The sequence below is a fragment of the Elephas maximus genome, chromosome 9, assembly GCF_024166365.1.
Source record: "Elephas maximus indicus isolate mEleMax1 chromosome 9, mEleMax1 primary haplotype, whole genome shotgun sequence".
Lineage (NCBI taxonomy): Eukaryota > Metazoa > Chordata > Mammalia > Proboscidea > Elephantidae > Elephas > Elephas maximus.
Window position 1 is genome coordinate 52,586,112 of NC_064827.1, and position 25,262 is coordinate 52,611,373.

The following is a 25,262-nucleotide window of genomic DNA, read 5'->3' on the forward strand; positions in this document are numbered from 1 at the left end:
TCTTACCAAACAAGATTGAAAATTAGGTTAAAAAACAGAGAGAATACTAATGCAGTACAAATAATACTTTGGAGAAAAGACAGTGTAATTACTTATCTATCTGACAGAAGAAAAAAATATATATATAGAAAAGTCTAGATGAACAACAGCAAAAAAATTGCTAAAATAAGAACGAAAAACAAAACTGTTCAAATCACACATCCTCAAGATTGTATTGTCAAGTATATGATTTTCAAAAAATAAGTTATTTGTGAATGAATTTAACCCTCTTCGTGGATCCTCAAATATCCTATTAATATTTGGATCTGTAAATTAAAAAAAAAAATTCATGTCACACTCAGGATTGTCTGCATCTTTCAATAATACCTCCTTCAGAAGCATCTAATTAAGTTGGAAATAAATGAAAAATTAGTTCTTTCATCTCCAGAAAAAGTTCTCTTGCTAATAATTATGTCATGTACATCCTATTCACACACTATTTTAAATTTTACATATGAAGTGGAGAATCCAGTAGTTTTGGCAAAAGTTAATTCATTTTACGAATCTGAAGTAGAAAAACACGACCTTGGAACAATTAGACATCTGCTGTATACTCTTTGTCTCATTACATTCATTTTAAAAAGTGTTAGCTGCAGAATTTACATATTAGATATAAATACACAATTCATATAAATACACAATTCATAAGTCAAATCACACTTCTACTTAAAAATTCTTCCATGCATCTTGGTGAACCATTGGAGAATTGCATCAGAAATCTCTCCTGTTCTATGTTAAACTGATTTCAAAATTTGACGACCGCTAATAACATTAACCAAAGAAGAATATATTATTTCAAAAATTTCTGAAAATACTGATAAGAGATGGAGAATCTAACCTATTTGTGGCATTTTTTGTGTGTGTGTGAAGCTTTGACATTGATTACTTAGCTTCAGTTACCCTTTACACACATACCCTTTACACATAAAGATCTGTACAGAAAACCATGTCCAGCCATGATTTTTTTGCCTCAATAGAATGTTGATCCAATAGACATGGGTCTGAAAAAAAAGTAAGCTCAATAATTTTCTTTACCAGTTGAGGACAATGAACCTTGTCTATGACTCATGCAGTGTGTTAGAAATACTGACTGGCTGGGAATCTACAACTCCTGTCTCCCACCCCAATATTTTCTTTCCTTGTCACTATTTTGTCTTGTATTGTATTTCTAAACCATGCATCTGCTTCATCCTCTACTATATCATCTAAGCATCTTTTCTTTTCATAAAAACCCTCTTTGGAATTTATACTTATCTAAATTTCCAACATCATCTTTGGACCCCTTTCCTTTCTCCCAATTGTTCCACTTGAAACAACTTCTGTTTCTCCTCTCTCCCTTGATTTTTTATACCTCTGGGGCATTATACATGCTGACCACTTTACTCTGCAGATATTTTTTGTCCCTTGAAAACAAGGTTAAATAGCATCTCTTCTATGAAACAAACATTCTCTGCTTTGTCTAGGCATGGTTGCTTTTCTGTGATCACATAACCCCTTGAACTTGCTCCTGCCAATAGAAAGACTAATAAAAACAGTGGTTAAAAGGGCTGATTCTGGAGTGCTGCTGTGTGTGTACTACTCCTGAATCTGCAATCTAATTACAGGTTGCCCTTGGGAAATTGAAGTAATAATAGGGACAATAATAGTGTGGATTAATAGAAAAAATGTGTTTAAGGACTTTTATTTGTATTATTATAATTTTTAAGTTAGATTGAAAACATTTGATTCCATGTTTATCTATATTAAGATATTTGAAGAAATTTCTAACATAATTTTCACGCTTTCATATACCATAAATAGTACAGTTCTTGATATAAAATATAAATTTGCTAAGTGTTGTATGAGTGAATAAATGAACTGGATACCTATAATTCTATGACAAATTATCTAACCAGAAGTGGTTTCTGCAGAATCCCATATTCAGAAATACATTGTTTTGACACTCATAGTACAGGTTATTCGGGCTTGACAGATATTTGTACTCAGCGAAAAATCACCAAACCAATAAAATGTGTATATTAATATCAGAGTTGAATGGAGTTGCTGGAAAACAAGATTTTGCAGGCACTAGCTAAAATCATTTCCCCTCAAGGAAATGTATTTTATTCTATCACTGTCATTTGTATCACAGTTTTTTCAAACTTGGCACAGCAACATAACCAAAACTTGCACATTTGCTATATTCTTGTTTGTGTTCTAAAATTTTCTTTAACTGAGAGTTTAATTACTGTCGCTTAAGTAAGCAGAAAAATTTTGAAAGGAGATAAAAAGATATAGAAGCTAATTACGTTTGCAGATAAGCACAAGGAAGAAAAGCAACATTCTAGATACACAGCTTAGATGATTTTCCAAGCTAAATCAGGTGATAAATTGCTAACTTATGGGAAAAATGTCATTGATGATAAACTATCTTATAGCTAGCTGTATCATTCTCTTGATTATAACAGAAATAAATAATATCAAATGTATTATAAATGAACTAAAAATCCTTATTCATGTTTTTAATTTTCCTGTATCACTCCTATGAAATAGTATTCCAAAATTATCAGTGAGTTTTGAATGCAGATTTTTATTCTAATGTGGGAGAAGAAAACCATTTTATCAGTGAAAAACAAAAACAAAAAAACTCTGTGATTCATTACTTATACATATTTGCATATAGCGATAAAGATCTCCCTACTGCCACAATCTCTTATAACAAGATCAAACAATCATTTTAAACTTTATCAAACCATAGCAATATGATTAAAGCAACAGTTTTTCTAAGTGTGATCCCAGAATCACCTGGGAACTTGTTAGAAATGCAAATTCATAAGCCCTACCTACCAAAGGAAACCCCGGTGCCATAGCAGTTAAGTGCTACAGCTGCTAACCAAAAGATCAGCAGTTCAAATCCACCAGGTGCTCCTTGAAAACTCTATGGGACAGTTCTGTTCTGTCCTACAACGTCGCTATGAGTTGAAATCAACTCAATGGCAATGGGTTTTTTGGGTCACCTACCAAAATGAAACCAAATTTGTTGCCCTCAAGCAGATTCTGACTCATAGTGCTCCTATAGGACAGAGTAGAACTGGCCCATAAGGTCTCCAAGGCTATAATTTTTATGGAAGCAGACTGCCACACCTTTCTCCTATGATATGAAGGTGGATTTGATCCAACAACCTTCCGGTTAGCTGCTGAGTGTTTAACCACTGTGAACCAGGGCCCCCTAAACTTGACTCAAGACTCATTAAATCAGAAAACAGTGTTTGGACCACTTTAATTAGTGGTTTAGTAAGTCCTCCAGGTGATTTATATGTATTCTAAGGAACTATCCCCAAACAGGTAGAAAGATGCATTTTAATAACAGAATCGAATAAGAGTAGATGTAGGTTAATAGCAGAGTTAAATGGAGCACATTAAACCCCTGATATAAAGATTTAAAGTTCTTGGAGCTAATCAAAGTTCTCTATATTTATAGATAAAATTGTGGGCAAGAATAGTTAGATCTTTTATATATTTACTCCAGTTAGTCAAAAATTTTGAAGGCCTTGGAATTGTTTTTCAATTTCTTATTCATTCATTTGATTTCTTATTTATTCAACAAATTTTTATCAGGAACTTATTTTATGCCAGGGACTAGGCAAGAAACAGATGCCTCCTGATGCTTCCTGAACAGGGACATCAACTAAAAGAGAAGAAATTCTTGAGGGCTACAGAGAGGCCCACCTCTAGCACTTCCGTTAATCCCTATGAACGAGGAGCAAGTGGTTTCTAAAAGAATATCAGGTATTCTCTAATTTTAAATACAAGCCATCAGGTTAAGATGGGACAGGCAATGTAAAGGTATGCAAGGATTTAAAGAAAAATGCATGGCTGTAAGGGAAATTAGGATTACAATTGATCTTCACAGATAAATGTTTAGATTCATCTTTTTTTTTCCATACCAGATGATAAATTATAACCACACGCAAAACCAAAACAAATATTTTTTTAATGATGTAAAAGCAATTGTCTGTTTTTAAAACTACCAGCTGAATTTAGTCAGTAATAATGAGTGAAAGTAGATACCAATCTTGCATTGAATTTTAGAGACTATAAAACACAAGTAAAACTGGCACTTCTTGTGTTTCCCCTTTAACTCCCAGTGCTCTGATCTCTTTATGATGTCACCTGTCAACATCACTAGTCTGAACATACAATGCTTAAGTCCTGGCAAATCATAGGTGGGGGAAATGTCTGTACCAAGATTGTAAGTCCGCTTTTTAAATTTTGCTTTAAAATAACTGAAATACTCTATTTAGCTTTAATATTTATGCTCTTTAGCATACATAGATGTTTATTATAGTATTATGTCATTGACAAAAAGAGAGAATGTATTTAGCACACATTCTCAAGCAATTTTATATTTGTTTTAAACCCAGAGTTTGCTAATTCTTCCACTTCAGCAAAATAGCTACATGGTTTTGAGTTAGTCTTTTTAAATATAATTCTTACTTTATGTCTCATGATATTGTGTTTTGAGAAATACAAAATTGAAAAATTCTTGGTTTTCATTCAGGGAATGTATCACCTCCCTAGAGGTGATTTTGAAAATTTACAGAAATGTTGTGGGTGTGTGTGTATGTGTGAGTGTGTCTGTTTGTGTGTGTGTGTCACAGTGACTGAAGACTGATACTGACATTTAGAGGGCATGGGCCAGGTGGGCTAAATTTTTTTTTTTTTAAATAAGTGAGGCAGCCCTACACAAAGAAGACCACTTAAAATGCTAATCATATTCTCACTGAGAAACATTGAGTATGGGAAAGCATATTGACATCTAAAATACATCATCTAGACATAAAGAGTAAATTTTATTACATGTTTCCTTTTGTTTAATTTATTTTGTGTCAAAAGGAGGTACAAAAGAAAACCTTCCTATTATGTAAAATCAATTGAGTGAAGTCATGTCATTCTGCAATATAAAATAAAGTATAAAGGAAAGATAAAATATTAATCTTGAAAGAAAAACTAGTCTTTTCATAGTCACTGGTGCCTATTTCATTATAACTTTACCATTATTTAAAGGACAAAAACCAAAACAAAACCAAACCCAGTGCTGTCGAGTCGATTCCGACTCATAGCGACCCTGTAGGACAGAGTAGAACCTCCCCCATAGAGTTTCCAAGGAGCGCCTGGTGGATTCAAACTGCTGACCCTTTGGTTGGCAGCTGTAGCACTTAACCACTACGCCACCAGGGTTTCCATCTAAAGGATAGTCTTCATTAAAAGGATTGAATGTGTTTGTCCACAAGAATAATAACCATAACAAATGTATAGCATTACTTTGTGCCAGACACTATTCTAAACATATAATTTAATAATAGAACAAAGTAGTATATGATATACATCACGTGTTGCATTATATAGAAGATACATTCACTATTATATAGTATAATACTATTTTGCATAATAACATATAATATATGATTATGGTTATTACGGAGTTCCTGGGTTGTGCAGTTAACTCGCTATTAACCAAAAGGTTGGGTTTTCCAGTCTACCTAGAGGCACCTGGGAAGAAAAGCCTGGTGATCTATTTCCAAAAACTCAGCCATTAAAAATCCTATGGAACACAGTTGTATTCATACATACCCAGGGCTGCTATGAGTCAGAATCAACTTGACAGCAACTGGAGATGGTTATTTATATGTTATTTTTTTTTTATGGTATTTAACATACAAGTAACAACATAACCTACAATATATGACATATAACATTTTATTGAATAATTATAATATTGTAATTAGCACTATAATATCATTAATATCACCTGCAAATAAAATTTTGCTGAAGATAATTAAAGAGCAGTTGCAGCAGTACATCAACAGGGAACTGCCAGAAAGCCAAGCCAGGTTCAGAAAAGAATGTGGAACAAGAAACATCATTGCCGACGTCAGATGGGTGAATATTGGTTGAAAGCAGAGAATACCAGAAAAATGTTTACCTGTGCTTTATTGACTACGTAAAGGCATCTGACTGTGGGGGTCATAACAAATTATGGATAATATTGTGAAGAATGGGAATTCCAGAACACTTAATTGTGCTCATGAGGAACCTGTGCATAGGCCAAGAGGCAGTTGTTCGAACAAGATAAGGGGATTCTTCATGGTTTAAAATCAGGAAAGGTGTGTGTCAGAGTTGTATCCTTTTACCATACTTATTCAGCATGTATGCTGAGCAAATAATTCACGAAGCAGTTACTAATGATCAAAGACTACAGCGTTCAGTATGGATTGCATATCAACATAAAGAAAACAATAATTCTCACAGTTGGCCTAATAAGCAACATCAGGATAAATGGAGAAAATACTGAATTTGTCAAGAGTTTCATTTTACTTGGATCCACATTTAATGTCCATGGAAGGAGCAGTCAAGAAATCAAAAGACGCATTGCATCAGGCAAATTTGCTGCAGAAGATCCCTTCCAAGTGTTAAAAAGCAAAGTGTCACTTTGAGGACTAAGGTGTGCCTGACCCAAATCATGGTATTTTCAATCACTTCATATGCACGTGAAAGCTGAACAATGAATAAGGAAGACAGAAGAAAAATTGATGTCTTTGAATTGTGGTGTTGGCAAAGAATATTGAATATACAATGGACTGCCAGCAGAACGAACAAATCCATCTTGGAAGAAGTACAGCCAGAATGTTCCTCAGAAGCGAGGATAGTTAGAATTCATCTTAAGTACTTTGGACATGTTATCAGGAAGGAGCAGTCACTGGAGAAGGGCATCATGCTTGGTTAAGTAGAAGGTCAGTGAAAAAGAGAAAGTCCCTCAATGTGGTGGATTGACACAGTGGCTCCAACAATGAGCTCAGATATGGCAGCGATTGTGAGGATGGGGCATGACCAGCAGTGTTTCATTCTGTTGTACTCAGGGTAACTATGAGTTGGAACTGACTTGATGGCACCTAACAACAACAACATGTAACATATGACATTATATTGAATAATTACGTTGTCATAAACACTACAAAATTACTATAAAGTCAATACAAAAGTAGAATGCTCACAATAATTATTTAAGTGAAAAAGATAGTCAACTACAGTAATAATTAAACATATATCAAAATATTAATTTTACCTTTAGTAATTTTTCCACCCTCTTACTTTCTATTTTCCTTTTTTTGAACATAGATATTAACTGAAAAATAATAATAAAGCAATAATTCAGAATAGAAACTACAAAGGATAAAAAAAGATCTATATATCTCTATATATTTCAATTTCTTTCTTTCTGATAAAATGTGTCCTCTACAGAGAGTTTTCCACTCAAAATAAGACCCATTATTAAACTCTGTATTGGAAGTCTTTATTTTTTTCACAAAACACACATAACTACCAGATATTGGATATTATAATTGTTTGTTTGTTTAGATTATTTTCTTTCTCCTTTACTACCACAATGAAAGATGGCTATTCATTTGTTTATGCTCACTAAGTAAAAAAAAAAAAAAAAAAAAGTAAAGACATGAAAATTGCAATATCTTTTCTTCTTTGAATTTGAGGATTTGACCAAAAGGACTCTTACTGAGAAAAAAAAAAAATCACAAGGATCATTGGAAGAGTTTGTGGGGACCAGAAACAACATATTGGGGACAAGGAAGAGTTCTGACAGAAATCATAACATGGAAAATGTTCTGATTCTAGAAAAATAATCTAATGTGTGAGAGTTATACGCTTATCTTGTTGTTACTATTGTTAGCTGCTGTTGAGTTGGCCCTTGACTCATGGCGATCCCACATGTTTCAAGTAGAACTGCTCCATAGTGTTTTCTTGGCTGTAATCTTTACAGAAGCAGTTCACCAGGCCTTTCTTCCACGGAGTTACTGGATGTGTTTGTACTACCAACCTTTAGGTTAGCCGCTGATTGCAACCCTCTTGCACCACCCACGCTCCTTATAGCATATCTTTATTACTTTGAATTTAAGATTTCTTAAGCATCATTAAATATTCATGACTTTATCATTATTATGACCCAAAACCCAAACCCAGTGCCGTCTTATGAGCATTGCCTAATTTCCAAAAATAACCTTACCGCAATAGTCAAAAATGTATTTTTGGTTTTATCATCATTTTTTATGGTGTTATTCTAGTAAAATTCCTTCATATTTTCTGTTATTGAAGAAGAAAAGTATGGCAGATTTCATAACTAAATGACCTCACTATATATCAGTGAAGCACACACAAATAATCTGTAACAATAAATAAGCATATTTACTTGGGTTCGAGTGGCAACTTGCAATCCATTTAGCATAGTCTGAGATGTGGAAAATAATTCTCCACTCTTTGTCTTTTCTCAGAGTTCTTCTAGTAATAACAGGACCTTAGAGTTAGACTTATATTCCTGTGCCCATGGCTACTTACAGTTGATAACAACAATTTTCCTCTTTGAGCTTAGTTTTTCTTCCTTCCCACTTAGTCCTCCTTAATATCTTTGTTCCATCCAAACCTCAGCAATCTCACTCACGAATTTCACCTCTTCTTGCCATTGGATTGCAACTCAGGTTACATGAGTCAGCTTAGTCCTTCCATTTCTACTGTTGAATGGGAATAAATACTCCTGAAGGAAGTGGGAATGGTTCGCACCAATATTTGGTATCAAATAAGATAACCATAATTCTGAACTTTTAAATTTTCAAGATTAACTTTCTGATCTCATATCCTCTGTAAATCTTACTGTCTTTCTCTATCTTGAGTTTCCTTAATAAGGTCCTTCATTATTATTCTGATCTAGAACAAGGTTCTAAATCTTGGCACTAGACTTTTTAGGCTGGATGACTCATTGTTGGGGTGGGGTGGAGGTTCTTGTGCATTACACTGTACTTAGCAGCATCCCTAGTGAACACTAGATATCAGTACCCCCCCCACACACACAAGTTGTGATAACCAAAAATGTTTTCAGACATTGCCAGATGTCTCCTGAAGGAGACGGTCAACATAAACACAGGTAGAGGACCGCTGCTTTAGAAAATATTAGTGAAAGGCAGAAAATCTCACACATAGATCCCTCAACAACATCATAACCATGAGAAAGTTGGTCTTTGCCTTCACGCAGGAGGAAAAAAAACTAATTGCTGTTGAGTCAATTCGCACTCAGGGCAAACCCTTTAGTAAATACAAGAAGAGTGACTGGAGGAGGCCCCAGACGATCCCTGGAAAGCTTTATACTAAATCCTTTATGACCTTCTTTGTCCTGCGGATGATGTGGAATGCAAAGTCTTCAAGTAGACTATCTGAGGACAGTCACACAAACAGGATGTCTATGGACAATTCACATGACACTGGGGGAGGTATCACATTATTTAAAGCACTTGACTTTGAATTTATTATATATTTTTAAAACTCATACAGGCAGATATACTGTACTATCAAAAGCAAGAGTAGAGGCAGGTGTACTTTGTATTTAAAGTCACTTTGGATTAAAAGGAAAAAATAAATTAGAAATACAAAAATCATTACATGTTTACCACTTAAAACTTTTGTGGTTGTAATATAGAAACAAATTTTTCTTCTAAAAAAATTAAGTCATCAAACTCTCCTATACAGTGATATCTCAGCTCTTCATTTAGGAAAACCTATAGCTAGCTTCCCTCTCTATAAGTCACAAACACATAACCTTCCACATTGCCGACAATGGGGAAACATCTTGACAACAAAAAGCTTGCAAATACTGAGACTGATTTTGAAATGATTGGATGTTTGGACCTGAAGTAAAGAAAGACTTGTGGCTTCTGTATTCCATTTTATCTTAGTTAAGATGAATTATTAATTGTTATATTTCCTTATGGAAACCCTGGTGGCGTAGTGGTTAAGTGCTATGGCTGCTAACCAAAGGGTCAGCAGTTCGAATCCTCCAGGCACTCTTTGGAAACTCTATGGGGCAGTTCTACTCTGTCCTGTAGGGTTGCTATGAGTCGGAATCAACTCGATGGCACTGGGTTTTCATTTTTGGATAGTTTCTTATATATGTCCAGAAAACTTAATTCATATTGAGAAAGAAAAACTTTGTTGACTTAGTTGTTCTATTTTTTTTTTTTTCCTTAGAATAAGTCATTAGAGTAGATCTTCTTCAAAATCTTGGGAACTTAATTAAAAAGGATAGAAATAAATTTTCACTCACAGAAACAATTGTTTTAAAAGCAAAAATAAATAAATAAAAGAATAAAAGAAACACTAACAGGTGTTTTTTAATTTACTTTTCCTTTTTTTATGAGAAACTTAAAAAATTCAATCTAAATGAAACTTGTCTAGAGGATTTCTTGACTGCCCAGTGAAGCAAGGAGAGAGATCCTCTCATCAGCAGAACCCAACTGGGAGAAAAAAGTGAGACAATACTATATAGTCCCAAAATATTTGATTGCTCATGGCTGACATGCAAATTTACATAAAACGGGGACTAGGATATTTAGTTCATGTTACTTGGGAGTCCTATAAACTCTCCTTAGTAACAATGTAAGTGATCTAAATTTATTGAATTGTGCTAGTCATTAACCCTAACCTAACCAACCCTAAGCAATAGAAATTTCCTAACATGCCAAAAAAATTGTTGTTGTTGTTGTTGTTAGGTGCCGTAAAGTTAATTCTCACTCATAGCTACCCTACATACAACAGAACAAAACATTGCCCAGTCCTGTGCCATCCTCACAATCCTTGCTATGTTTGATCCCATTGTTGCAGCCACTGTGTCAATCCATCTCAATGAAGGTCTTCCTCTTTTTCTCTGACCCTCTTTACCAAGTATGACATCGTTCTCCAGGGACTGGTCCCTCCTGATGATCGTTGGTTCACCTATAGAAACCTTGTGTCAGAAAACTATATTTTACCAATTTCTAGACAATCTACTCTGACCTTCCATGACAGTTCAGTTACCATATCTTGCCTATTCTTGAGATTCATGGAATGAATCCTACAGTATATGCTCTTAAGTATCTTGATTTTTTTTCTCTCTGTATAATGTTTTTGAGATTCATCCATGTTGCTATTCATATGTATTAGTAATTCATTCCTTTAAATTTCTAATTAGTAGTCTACCATGTAAATATAGCATACTTAGTTTATCTATTCTCCTGTTGACAGAAGTTTATGTTGCTTTTAGTTTTGGGTTTATGAATAAAGCTGCTTTATACATTTTCTACAAGTTTTCCATGAATTTCTTTTGGGTAAACATCTACTAGTAAAAATGCTGAATAATACACTGAGCATGTATTTGTTCAACTTTATTTAAAAAACACCAAACTGCATTCCAAAATGATTGTGTCATTTAAATACCCACCACTGATGCTGAACAAATCAATTGCTCTATAGTCTTGCTGGCTTTTGGTGTTATTAATCTTTAGTTTTAACTGTTCTAGTGGATATAAAGTGGTATCAATTTGTAACTTTAATGAACATTTCTCTGATGACAATGATGCTTTGGTTATTTTCAAGTTATTTTCTTTAACATTTTTATATCTTCCTTCATGAAGTATCTGTCAAGCTTCTGCCCTATTTTTCAATACAATAGGTCACTTGCAATTTAGCTTTTAAGTTTGGGAGCTTTTATTTTTAACATTATAGATACAAGTTATGAAATATGTTGTTGTTGTTAGTTGACTTCGAGTCAGTTCCGACTAACAGTGACCACGTGCACCGCAGAAAGCAACACTGCCCAGTCCTGCACTATCCTCCCAATCGTTGCTATGTTTCAGCCCATTTTTGCAGCCACTGTGTTAATCCATTTTGTTGAGGGTTTTCCCCTTTTCTCCTGACCCTCTACTTTGCCAAGCATGATGTCCTTCTCCAGGGACTGTTCCCTCCTGATAACATGTCCAAAGTATGTGAGATGAAGTCTCACCATCCTTGCTTCTAAGGAGTATTCTGGCTGTACTTCTTCCAAGATAGATTTGCTCATTCTTCTGGTAGTCCATGGTATATTCAATATTCTTTGCAAACACTGGAATTCAAATAAATCATTTCCTCTTCAGTCTTCCTTATTCATTGTCCAGCTTTCACATGCATATGAACCAATTGAAAATACCATGGCCTGAGTCAGGAGAGCCTTATTCCTCGAGGTGACATCTTTGCTTTTTAACACTTTAAAGAACTCTTTTACAGCAGATAGCCCAATGCAATATATAGTTTGATTTCTTGACTGCTTCTTCCATGGGCATTAATTATGGATCCAAGTCAAAAGAAATCCTTGACAATTTCAATATTTTCTCTACTTATCATGACGTTGCTTATTGGTCTATTTGTGAGGATTTTTGTTTTCTTTATGTTGAGATATAAGCCATATTGAAGGCTGTAGTCTTTGATCTTCATCAATAAGTGCTTCGAGTCCTTTCACTTTCAGCAAGCAAGGTTGTGTCATCTGCGTATCACATTCTTCTTCAAATAGTCCAGTTTTTCAGCTTATTTGCTCGGCATACAGACACACACCTTTCTTGATTTTAAACCATGCAGTATTTCTTTGTTCTGATCAAACAACTGCTTATTAATCAATTTACAGGTTCCACATGAGCACAATTATGTGTTCTGGAATTTCCATTTGTTGTAATGTTATCCATAATTTGTTATGATCCACACAGTCAAAGCCTTTGCACAGTCAACAAAACACAGATAAACATCTTTCTAGTATTCTGTTTTCAGCTAACGTCCATATGACACCAGCAATGATATCACTCATTCCATGTCCTCTTCTGAATCCAGTTTGAATTTCTGGCATTTTTTTTCTGTCAGTGTACTCCTGCAACCATTTTTTGAATTATCTTCAGCATAGTTTTATCTGCATGTGATATTAACGATATTATTTCCACATTCTGTTGTATCAACTTCCTTTGGAATAGGCATGTATATGGATATCTTCCTGTCAGCCAGGAGCTGTCTTCCAAATTTCTTGGCATAGACCATTGAGCAATTCCAGGTTGCATCTGTTTGATGAAACATCTTATTTGGTATTCTGGCAATTCCTGAAGCCTAGTTTTTCACCAATTCCTTCAGTGCAGCTGGGACTTCTTCCTTCAGTACCATAGGTTCTTGATCATATGCTACCTCCCGAAATGGTTGAACATCAACCAATTCCATTTTTTTACAGTGACTCTGTGTATTCCTTCCATCTTCTTTTGTCTGTTCCTGAATCATTCAATATTTTGCCCGTAGAATCCTTCAGAATTGCAACTCAAGGCTTGACATTTTTCTTCAGTTCTTTCAGACTGACGAATGCCTAGAGTGTTCTTCCCTTTTGATTTTTAACTCCAGGTCTTTGCACATTTCATTCTAATATTTTACATTGTCTTCTTGAGCCACTCTTGAAATCGGTTCAGCTCTTTTACTTCGTCATTTCTTCCTTTCACCTTAGTCCCTCTACGTTCAAGAGCAGGTTTCAGAGTCTCTTCTGACATCCATTTTGGTCTTTTTTTTTTTCTTCTGTCTTTTTAATGATCTTTTGCTGTCTTCATGTGTGATGTCCTTGATGTCATCCCACAACTCTTCTTGTCTTCAGTCATTAGCGTTCAGTACATCAAATTCACTCTTGAAATGGTCTCTAAATTTAGGTGGGATATACTTAAGGTCGTACTTTGGGTATCATGGACTTATTTAATTTTCTTCAGCTTCAACTTCAACTTGCATGTGAGCAACTGACGGTCAGTTCCATAGTTGGCCCCTAGCCTTTTTTTAACTGATGATATTGAGCTTCTCCACATCTCTTTCCACAGATGTGGTCGATTTGATTCCTGTATATCCCATCTGCTGAAGTTCATGTGTATAGTTGCAATTTATGTTGTTGAAAAAGAGGCATTTCCAATGAATAAGTCATTGGTCTTACAGAGAGATATGTTTGTGAGACATACAATATATGTATTTAGTCTACTCTGTTACTTGCCTATTAATATTCTTAATGGTACATTTTGATGAGCAGATAATTTTAGTCTGTATTTTTTTAATTTATTGTGTTTTCAGTGAAAGTTTACAGTGCAAATTAATCCTTCATTAAAAAATTTTAAACACATATTGTTTTGTGACGTTAGTTGCAATCTCTGCATTGTGTCAACACTCTCCCCCTTTCCCTTTTCACCCTGGGTTCTCCATATCCATTAGTCCAGTTTTCCTGTCCCTTCTTGCCTTCTCATCTTTGCTTTTGGGCAGATGTTGCTTGTTTCGTCTTATATACTTTATCACACTAAGAAGCATGTTTGTCACATGTGTTATTTTTTGTTTTATAGGCCTGTCTAATCTTTGGCTGAAAAAGGTCGACTGCGGGAATGGCTTCACTTCTGAGTTAGCAGTGTGTCCGGGGGGCCATAATCTCAGGAATTCCTCCAGTCATTGTCAGACCAATAAGTCTGGTCTTTTTTTGTGAATTTCAATTTTGTTCTACATTTTTCTCCTGCTCTGTCTGGGACTCTTTTGTGATCCCTGTCATAGCAGTCGGTGGTGATAGTAGGGCACCACCTAGTTCTTCTGGGCTCAGGCTGGTGGAGTCTGTGGTTCATGTTGTCCATTAGTCCTTCAGACAAATATTTTCCTTGTCTTTAGTTTTCTTCATTCTGCTTTGCGCTGAATGTGATAGAACCAATAGATATATCTTAGGTGGTCACTCTTAAGCTTTTAAGACTCCAGAGGCTACTCGCCAAAGTAGGATGTAGAACATTTTCTTTACGAACTATGTTATGCCAATTGATCTAGATATTCCCTTAGACCATGGTCCCCAGCCCTTAACCCCAGTAATTCTGTCCCTCAAGCTGTTTGGATGTGTCTAGGAAGCTTCTGAGACTTTACTTTTGTGCAGAATTCCCCTATATTGTGTATTGTCTTTCCCTTTACCAAAGTTGACAATTGTCTACTATGTAGTCAGTGATTTCTCCTCCCAGTGTCTCCCCTCCCTCATAACCAGCAAAGGTTGTTTTTTATGTGTGTAAACCTTTTCTTGGGTTTTTATAATAGTGGTCTCATACAATATTTGTCCTTTTGCGAGTGCCTTATTCCACTCAGCATAACGCCCTCCAGTATCATCCATGTTGTGAGAAGTTTCGAGGATTCATCACTTTTCTTTATCATTGCATAGTATTCCACTGTGTGTAGGTACCATAATTTACCCACTCATCTGTTGATGGGCACTTAGGTTGTTTCCATCTTTTTGCTGTTGTGAAAAATTCAGCAATGAACATGTGTGCTTATATGTCTATTCGTGTGATGGCTGTTATTTCTCTAGGATATATTCCTAAGAGTGGTACTGCTGGGTTGTATGATATTTCTAGCTTTATAAGGAGGCTTCATATCATTTTCCATAGTGGTCATACAATTTTACATTCTTACCAGCAGTGCGTAAGAGTTCCAATCCCCCCACAACCTCTCTAACAATTGTCATTATCTGCTTTTTTTTTTTTTTTTTTACTGCCAGTAATGTCAGTGTGAAATAATATGGTAGTTTTGATTTGCATTTTTCAAATGGCTGATGATCTTGAGTATTTCCTCATGTGCCTGTTAGCTGCCTTAATGTCTTCTTTGGTGAAGTGTCTGTTCATATCGTTTGCCCATTTTTTATTTGGATTATTTGTCTTTTTGTTGTTGAGGTGTTGAAGTATTCTATAGATTTTAGAGATTAGGCCCTTGTTGCATATGTCACAGCTAGAAATATTTTACCAGTCTGTAGTTTCTCTTTTTACACTTTTGGTGAGGTCTTCTGATGTGCATGAGTGTTTAATTTTTAGGAGCTCCCATTATCTATTTTATCTTCTTGTGTTTGTGCATTGTTAGCTATGGTTTGTATTCTCTTTGTGCCATGTATTAGGGTCCCTAGTGCTATCCCTATTTTTTCTTTCATGATTTTTATGGTTTTAGGTTTTATATTTAGGTCTTTTATCCATTTTGAGTTAGTTTTTGTGTACGGTGGGAGGTATGGCTCCTGCTTCATTTTTTCTTGCAGATGGACAATCAGATTTGCCAGCACCATTTGTTAAAAAGACTCTCTTTTCCACAATATTTTATGGACTTTGGTCTTTTGTCAAAGATTACCTACTCATAGGTGGATGGATTTACATCTTGATTCTGTTGCATTGGTCTATGTGTCTGTCATTGTACCAGTACCAGGCTGTTTTGACTATGGTGGCTATACAATAGGTTCTGAGACCGGGTAGTATGAGACTTCCTACTATGTTCCTTCTCTTCAGTAATGCTTTGCTTATCCGGGCTACTTTCCTTTCCATATAAAGTTGATGGTTAGTTTTTCCATCTCTTTTTTTTTTTTTAAAGAATGTTGTTGGTATTCGGATCAGGATTGCATTATATCTGTAGCTACCTTTGGGTAGGATTGACATTTTCTCAGTGTTGAGTTTTCCTATCCATGACCATGTATGTTGTTCCATTTATGTAGGTCTCTTTTGGTTTCTTGCAAGAGTGTTTTATTTTCTTTGTATAGTCCTTTTACATCCCTGGTTAGATTTACTCCTAAGTAATTTATCTTTTGGGGGCTATTACAAATGGTATTGTTTTCCTGATTTCCTTTTCAAAGTTCTCTTTCTTGGTGTATAGGAATCCAAATGATTTTTGTATGTTGATCTTGTATCCTGCTACTCTGCCGAATCTTTCTATTAATTCCAGTAGTTTTCTTAGGGAATCTCTGGGGTTCGCTGTGTATAGGGTCATATCATATGCAAATAGGGGTAGTTTTACTTCTTACTTTCCAATTTGGATGCACTTTATACCCTTTTGTTGCTTTATTGCTCTAGCTAAAACACCCAGTACAATGTCATATAGGAATGGTGATAAAGGGCATTTGTCTTGTTTCCATTCTCAGGGGGAATGCTTTTCAGCCTCTCACCATTGAAAATGTTGGTTTTGTATAGATGCCCTTTATTATGTTGAGGAATTTCCCTCCTATTCCTATTTTATTGTGAATTTTTATCAGGAATGGATATTGGACTTTATCAAATACCTTTTTTTGCATCAACTGAGATGATCTTGCAATTTTTTTCTTTTCTATTTAAAAAAAAAAGTTTTTTTTTTTTTTTTTTAATTGTGGATTTAGTTGTTGATTGCTTTTCTAATGTTGAACAATCCTTGGTTGTGGTGTATTATTTTTTTGGTATGATGCTGAATAGTATTGGCTAGAATTTTGTTGAGAATTTTTGCTGTTTCAACTATGGTGGCTATATAACAGGTTCTGAGATCAGGTAGTGTGATGCTTCCTACTATGTTCTTTCTCTTCAGTAATGCTTTGTTTATCTGGGGCCATGTTCTGTTCCATATAAATTGGTGATTAGTTTTTCCATCTCTTTAAAGAATCTCTTCTTAATGAAGAACTCCAAAGACACAAGGTAATTATGAGCCTAATAGACAGAAAGGACCACATAAACCAGAGACTACATCAGCCTGAGACCAGAAGAACTAGATGGTGCCCGGCCACAACCGATGACTGCTCTGACAGGGAACACAACAGAAAACCCCTGATGGAGCAGGGAAGCAGTGGGATGCAGGCCCCAAATTCTTGTAAAAAGACCAGACTTAATAGTCAGACAGGGACTAGAAGGACCCCAGAGGCCATGGTCCCCAGACCTTCAGTTAGGCCAAGACTGGAACCATTCCCAAAGCCAACTCTTCAGACAGGGATTGGACTGGAATATGTGATGAAAATGATACTGGTGAAGAATGAGCTTCTTGGATCAAGTAACCACATGAGACTATGTTGGCATCTCCTGTCTGGAGGGGAGTTGAGAGGGTAGAGGGGGCCAGAAACTGCCCAAGTGGACACTAGGAGAGAGAGTAGAGGGAAGGACTGTGCTATCTCATTAGGGGGAGAACAATTAGGAGTGTTTAGCAAGGTGTATGTAAATTTTTATATGAGGGACTGACCTGATTTGTAAACTTTCACTTGAAGCACAAGAAAAATTAATTTTTTTAAAAAAGAATCTCTTCTTGAAAGAAATTGATTTTTTTTTTTTTTTTTTGTGGTATCTTTGCCTGGCTTTGGTATCAGGGTTACGCTTGTTTCATAGAATGAATTTTGGCATATTCTTTCTTTTCTAGCCTCTGAAAAAGGTTGAGTAGTGCTAGTATGAGTTCGTCTCTGATTGGTAGAATTGTTCATTGAAGTAGTCTCGGCTAGGGCTTCTTTTTTGTTGGAAGTATTTTCTTTTTTATCACCTCTTCAATCTCTTCTCATGTTATGGATCTGTTCAGATTTTCTATCTCAGCTTGTGGTAGTTTAGGTAGGTAATGTGTTTCTAGAAATTTGTCCATTTCCTCTAGGTTTTTTAATTTGTTGGAGTTCAATTTTTCATAGAATTGTGTTATGATCCTTTTTATTTCAGCTGGATCTTTTGTAATGTCTCCCATCTCATTTCTTTTTTAAGTTATTTTCTTCCTCTCTTCTTTTTTTTTTTTTAATCAGTTTGGCCAGTGGTTTGTCAATTTTCTTGCTCTTTTCTAAAAAAAAAAGCATTTGGTCTTACTGATTCTTTGTATTATTTTTCTGTTCTCTATTTCATTTATTTCTGCTCTAATCTTTATTATTTCCTTTGTCTGGTGCCTATGGGTTTCTTTTGTTGTTCTCTTTCTATTTGTTCAAGTTGTAGGGTAATGTTTTGGTTTTGCTCTGTTCTTTTTTGATGTGTGCTATTTTTTGATATTGCTATAAAATGACCCCTGAGCACTGCCTTCGTGGTGTTCCAAAGGCTTTGGTATGATGTGTTTTTGCATTTAATTCTAGGAATATTTTTTTACTCCCTCTTTGATTTCTTCTATAACTCAGTTGTTTTTAAGCAAGGTGTTACTCACTTTCCATATATTAGATTTTTTTTCCCTTACCATTTCTGTTACTGATTCTAATGTACTGCATTGTGATCAGAGAGAATGCTTTATATTATTTTGATGTTTGGGATCTTATCGATGCTTTCCTTGTGGCCTAAAATGTGGTCTATCCTGGAGAATGTTCCACGTGCATTGGAAAACAATGTACGGGTTGCTGCTGTTGGATGGAGTGTGATATATATGTCTATGAGGTTGAGACAGTTGATTTGTCCTTTAGATCTTTATCTTTGTGGAGTTTTTTTCTAAATGTTCTGTCCGTTGCTGAGAGTGGCTTGTTAAAGTCTCCTCCTATTATTGTGGAACTGTCAATTTCTCTTTTCAGTGCTATTAGAGTTTGTTTTATTTATTTTGGAGCCCTGTTGTTTGGTGCATAGATATTTTTTAAGATTATGTCTTCTTGATGGATTGTCCTTTTAATCATTTTATAATGTCCTTCCTTGTCTTATATGGTTGATTTTGGTTTAAAGTCTATTGTATCCGAGATTAGTATTCCCACTACTGCCCTTTTTTGGTGACTGCTTATATATATTTTTCCGTCCTTTGACTTTTAATATATTTGTCTTTATGCCTAAAATATGTCTCTTACAGACAGCATATTGATCGGTCCTGCTTTTTTTATCCATTCCATCATTCTGTCTCTTTACAGGTCCATTTAAGCCATTTACAGTCAATGTGATCATTGATTGATACAAGTTTATTGCTGTCATACTCTTGTGCTTTTTTTCCCCCCTTGTGGTGCTGACATTTTACTTGTTTCTCTTACTTTCCTGTACTGAGCTCCTTTAGTTTGTGGATTTTCTTTTTATTTTGTTATTACCGACTTAATGTTTACTGAAAATTTATATTTCTCTTCTTTACTCTGATGAGTAGGTTTTCTCACTTTCTTTGTTGTTACATTGAAATTTACCCTTATCTCCCTAAGTTTTAACCAGTCTTCTATTACTTGATATCTCCTTGACTTCTTCTCCATCTGAAAGCTCTAAACCAACACCATTTATTCCCTCTTTTATTGTTTTGATGCTGACATCATTTACAGATTGATGTTTCTGTTTTGCTCTTTTAAGTCTTTTAGCTTCATTTTATTATTGAGACTCCTTTACTAGGTTGACATCTGACTGATGCTGTCCTGTGTCCTACACTCTGTTGTGTGATTTTGTTGGCTGCCTAACCAAACAACTCCCTTCAGCATTTCTTGTAAATTTGGTTTGGTTTTTACAAATTCCCTTAATTTCTATGTATCAAAAATATCTTAATTTTGCCATCATATGTGAGGGAGAGTTTTGTAGTATATATTATTCTCAGTTGGCAGTTTTTTTTTTTTTTTCTTTCAAGGTTTTATACATGTTATCCCACTGCTATCTTGCCTGCATAGTTTATGTCATGTAATCAAAAGTTAGTCTTATTGTTTCCCCTTTGTAAGCGACTTATTGTTTTTCTCAAGGCACTTTCAGGGTTCTTTCTTTGTCTTTGGTTTTGGAAAGAGTGATTACAATATGTCTTGGTTAATTCTTTTGGGGTCTATGCTATATGGGGTTCATGGAACTTCTTGGATGGTCTTTTTTTTTTTTTTTTTTTGTCTTTCATGATATTTGGAAAGTTTTCTGACAGCAAATCTTCAAAAATGTTCCTTGTGTTTTCCATTTTCTCCCTCTGTTCTGAAACTCCAATCATACACAAATTTTTGCTCTTGTGTCCCACATTTTTCTTCATTCTTTACCCTGATTTTTTCTCAAATAATGGCACCCATGGATTTGTCTTCAATGTCACTGATTTGTTTTCCATTATTTCAAACTTCCTAAAAACTTCTATCGAGTTATCCATTACTCAAATTTTCTTGTTTATCTTTTGGATTTCTTGTTGCTGTTTTTGTATGGTCTCTGTTTATTTATTTTGACTTTTTGTTCTTGTATTATTTTCCTCCACCACTTGCCTGGGAGGTTGTCACACTGGGTGGCTTGTGTGTTGCTGGGCTGTTGGAAGCTTTGCCACCAGGACTTCAAATACTAGGAGGATCACTCTTGGTGGACAGGTTTCAGTGGAGCTTCCAGACTAAGACAGACTAGGAATAAGGACCTGGTGGTCTACTTCTGAAAAAAGCAGTCAATGAAAACCTGATGAATAGCAGTGGAATATTGTCCAGTATAGTGCTAGAAGATGAGCCCTTCAGGCACTCCAAATACAACTAGGAAGAGCTGCTTCCTCAAAGTAGAGCTGACCTTAATGACGTAGATGGAGTCAAGGTTTTGAGACCTTCATTCGCTGATGTGGCATGACTCAAAACGAGAAGAAACAGCTACAAACATACATTAACAATTAGAATGTGGAATGTACAAAGTATGAATCTGTGAATATTATAAGTTGTCAAAAATGAAATGGAATGCATAAAGATTGATATCCTGTCATTAGTGAGCTGAAATGGATGAGTACTGGCCATTTTGAATCAGGCAATCATATGGTCTACTATGCTGGGAATGACAAATTAAAGAGGAATGACATAGTGTTCATAGTCAAGAAGAACATTTCAAGATCAATCCTGAAGTATAACACTGTCAGTAATAAGATAATAACCATGCACATACAAGGAAGATCAGTTAATATGACTATTATCCAAATTTATGCAAAAGCCACTAAGGCCAAAGATGAAGAAATTGAAAATATTTAAGAACTTCTGCAGTCTGAAATTGATCATACATGCAATCAAAATGCATTGATAATTACAGGCAATAGGAATGTGAAAGTTGGAAACAAAGAAGGGTTGGAAGTTGGAAAATATGACCTTAGTGATAGAAACTACACTGGAGATTGCATAATAGAATTTTGCAAGACCAATGATTGCAAATACTTTTTTTCACCAACATAAACAGTGACTATACACTTGGACTTCACCAGATGGAATACACAGAAATCAATTTGACTACATCTGTGGAAAGAGACAACAGAAAAGCTCAATATCATCAGTCAGAAAAAGGCTAGAGGCTGATTGTGGAAAAGACCACTAATTGCTCATATGCAAGTTCAAGTTGCAGCTGAAGAAAATTAGAACAAGTTCATGAACATTAAAGTATGACTTTGAATATATCCCACCTGTATTTGGAGACTATCTCAAGAATAAATTTGATGCATTGAACGCTTATGACCGAAGACCAGAGGAGCTGTGAAATGACATCAAGGACATCATACATGAAGAAAGCAAGAGGTCATTAAAAGACAGTAAAGAAAAAACAAAGCAAAACAAAATGGATGTCAGAAGAGACTCTGAAAGTTGTTCTTGAACCTGGAGTAGTTAAAGCAAATGGAAGAAATGATAAAGTAAAAGAGCTAAATAGAAGATTTCAAAAGGTGCAAGAAGACAAAATTAAGTATTATAATGAAATGTGCAAAGACCTGGAGATAGAAAATCAAAAGGGAAGAACATGCTCAGCATTTCTCAAGCTGAAAAACTGAAAAAAAAAGTGCAAGCCTTAAGTTGCAATATTGAAGAATTCTACATGGAAAATATTAAGTGACACAGGAAGCACCAAAAGAAGATGGAAGGAATATACAGGGTCACTGTACCAAAAAAAACTGGTCAATGTTAAACCATTTCAGAAGATAGCATATGATCAAGATCTGATGGTGCTGAAAGGGGAGGTCCAAGCTGCACTGAAAGCACTGATGAAAAACAAGGCTCCAGAAATGATCAGATACCAACTGAGATGTTTCAACAAACAGATGCAACACAGGAAGTACACATTGGTCTATGCCAAGAAACTTGGAAGACAGCTTCATGGCCAACAGATTGGAAAGGATCTACATTTGTATCCATTTCACAGAATGGTCATCCAATAGAGTGTGGAAATTATTGAACAACATCATTAATATTACACAAAAGTAAGATTTTGCTGAAGGTCATTCAAAAACGGTTGCAGCAATACACAGATAGGGAACTGCCAGAAGTTCAAGCTGGATTCAGAAGAGGACCTGGAACAAGGGCTATCATTGCTACTGTCAGATGGATCATAGCTGAGAGCAGAGAATACCAGAAAGATGTTTACCTGTGTTTTATCGACTATGCAAAGGCACTCGACTGTGCAGATGATAATAAACTATGGATAACATTGAGAAGAATGGGAATTCCAGAACACTTAATTGTGTTCATGAGGAGCCTGTACTTAAACTATAAGGCAGTTTTTCGAATGGAACAAGGGGAAACTGCATGGTTTAAGGTCAAGAAAAATGTGCTTCATGGGTGTATCCTTTCACCATACTTATTCAATCTGTATGCTGAGCAAATAATCTGAGAAGCTTGACTGTATTAAAAAAAAATACCATCAGGTTTGGAGGAAGACGTATTAACAACCTGTGTTATGCAGATGACACAACCTTGCTTGCTCAGACTGAAGAAGACTTGAAGCACTTACTGATGAAGATCAGACACCAAAGACTTCAGTATGGATTATACCTCAACATAAAGAAAACAAGAATCCTCACAACTGGACCAGTAAGCAACGTCATGATAAACACAGAAAAGACTGAAGCTGTCAGGGATTTCATTTTACTTGGATCCACAATCAAGTCTCATGGAAGCAGCAGTCAAGAAATCAAATGACACATTGCATTAAGCAAATCTGCTGCAAAAGATCTCTTTAAAACGTTAAAAAGCAAAGATATCACTTTAAGGACTAAGGTGCGCTTGACCCAAGCCATGGTGTTTTCAATCGTCTCATATGCATGTTAAAGCTGAACAGTGAATAAGGAAGACTGAAGAATTGATGCATTTGCATTATGGTGTTGGCAAAGAATATTGAATATACCATGGACTGCCAGAAGAAGAAACAAATCTGTCTTGGAAGAAGTACTTTCAGAATGCTCCATAAAAGTGAGGATGGCAAGACTCTGTCTCACTTAATTTGGACATGTTAGGAGGGACCAATCCGTGGAATAGGACATCATGTTTGGTAAAGTAGAAGGTCAGCAAAAAAGAGGAAGACCCTCAATGAGATGGATTGACACAGTGCCCGCAATAATGGGCTCAATTATAACAAAGATTGTGAGGATGGCACAGGTCCGGGCAATGTTTCGTTTTGTTGCACATGTGGTCGCTACGAGTGGAACCATCTCAATGGCGCCAAAAAACACCAACATAGATATCCTCTTGTTCTTTTTCTTCTTTATGAAGAATCAACTTTCAGATTTTTTAATTTACCTCTAATTTTTTTGTTTTATATTTTACTAATTTTTGGCTCATGGCATTACATTTTCTTTCTTTTACTTCTAGTTTATTAATAGTTCCCTATGTGTTTAAGTGTTCGGCTGCTAACCCCCAAAACTCTGCAATTTGAACCTACCAGCAGCTCCTTGGAAACCTTATGGGGCAGTTCTGCTCTGTCCTATAGGGTTGCTATGAGTTGGAAGTAACTCAGTGGCCATGGGTTTTAATTTTTAAGGTGGAAACTTGAAAACTGATTTTAAACTTTTTCTTTTCTAATATAAGAGCTTAATGCAATAAATTGTCCTCTCTGCACTGTTAGCCATGTTCTACAATTTTTGTATGCTATTCTTATTGTTCATTTTGTTTAGAAAACATTACCACATTAATGTAGGGAATAGAGGGGATATGTGATAATTCTTTTCCCTTCCTGCGCAACTTCTCTATAAACCAAAAACTGGCCTCAAAATAAAGTCTATTAAAATATTTTTCAAATATTTGAGTATTTTCTAGGCAATTTTCTTATTGATTTCTAATTTACTGTGTTGTGACCAGAGAATATAGCCTAAAGGTTATGTCAGGAATTGATTGATCAGGTCTGTAACTACCATTTGGAAAATCTGGTTTATTAATGTTTTTCATGTACCCAAAATATTTCCTCTTTCAGAATTTAGCACAAAGCACTGCATAACCATGGACAGGCATCAAAATTTCTTTCGCAGTGTATGAATATGCGTTGACTGGATCCAAACCTAGGAACTCAAATATAGTGGGGCAAGTAGTTTTGGTACACATCCTCAGTTAAGAAAACACTAGATCAGATAACATATTCCAAGTTTTTGTCAGTTAGTTAATCCAGGATTTTAGAATGAAAACAATGCCAGATTTTGTAATGGGAAATAGAGTTGTAATCAAGATGTCAAGATACTTTTATTTGGCTTTGTTTGTTTGCTTGCTTTTCATACTTAATGATTCTGGTCTATCGAAATAAGTAACACATTGTATCAGTACATAAGTATGCGCAACTCACTTATGATCACCTATAGCTCTTTGTTGATAACGTAACGTGCAGTGTAGTGTAATCTTACTCTACCAGATCTTACTATTTGTCTCCATTACAGATAAATAAAAGTTAGATTATAACAGTCTCCTTTGCAGGGATAAACATGTTCAGATAGTACTAACACAAATATAAACTTCTAAATTAGAAAACACTTTGCAATAA

The 25,262-nt window shown here is 35.3% G+C and overlaps 1 protein-coding gene across 1 annotated transcript in view; it reads left to right on the forward strand.

Annotated features, from left to right (window-relative positions):
- The window catches only part of CYLC2 (cylicin 2), a 717,154-nt gene that overhangs the window by 684,573 nt on the left and 7,319 nt on the right, over positions 1-25,262 (forward strand). The gene's annotated exons all lie outside the window — the stretch shown is intronic.